General features: G+C 59.6%; 1 pseudogene; it reads left to right on the top strand.

The window, feature by feature from the left end:
• LOC103581612 overlaps positions 1-619 on the top strand; it is a 12,126-nt pseudogene that overhangs the window by 8,556 nt on the left and 2,951 nt on the right.

Raw genomic sequence — 619 nt, 5'->3', positions numbered from 1 at the left:
TTCCCATCACTCTCCGGTTCAGTCATCTCAGTGATAGGCCACCCTACCCCACCCCCACTCTGCTTTTGCCAGGACATCCCTTCTTGCTAGAAGGTCCTCAGCCCTCTGCTTGTCTGTGTCCTCCTCTGGGCCATCTCTGGGGGCTCCTTCTCTGGTCCCTTTGGCCCCTACTCCCCGGGCTTCTGTGAACTAAGAGTCAGGCATCCCCCTGAGCAGAACATCTGGATTGTAGATTTCCTGAGGGAAGGACCCACGTGATCTTCAGCATCGAGAGATTAGGCTGGGCTGTTCCTGCCACCCCTGTGAGGATGGTGCCCGTTCCTTCCCTGGCGGTACTGCCCACAGGACCTCAATGAGGACATTGTGTGAGTGTCCAGCCGGCTGGAGCACCTGGAGAAGGAGCTGTCGGAGAAGAGCAGGCAGCTGCAGCAGGGCAGTGCCCAGAGCCAGCAGCAGATCCATGGGGACATTAACAGCCTGCACCAGGAGAAGGACTTGCTGCTGAAGCAATGCCTGGAGATCGACAGCAAGCTGAGGCAGGGCATCCTGCTGTCGCCCGAGGTACGCCTGCAGGCATCTGCCCAGCTTGGCCCTCTGCCTCGGCCCTCCACTCCCATCA

This window comes from Galeopterus variegatus, unplaced genomic scaffold (assembly GCF_000696425.1).
Source record: "Galeopterus variegatus unplaced genomic scaffold, G_variegatus-3.0.2 Scaffold13464, whole genome shotgun sequence".
NCBI classification, from domain to species: domain Eukaryota; kingdom Metazoa; phylum Chordata; class Mammalia; order Dermoptera; family Cynocephalidae; genus Galeopterus; species Galeopterus variegatus.
This window is presented reverse-complemented; position numbering and strand designations above follow the sequence as displayed.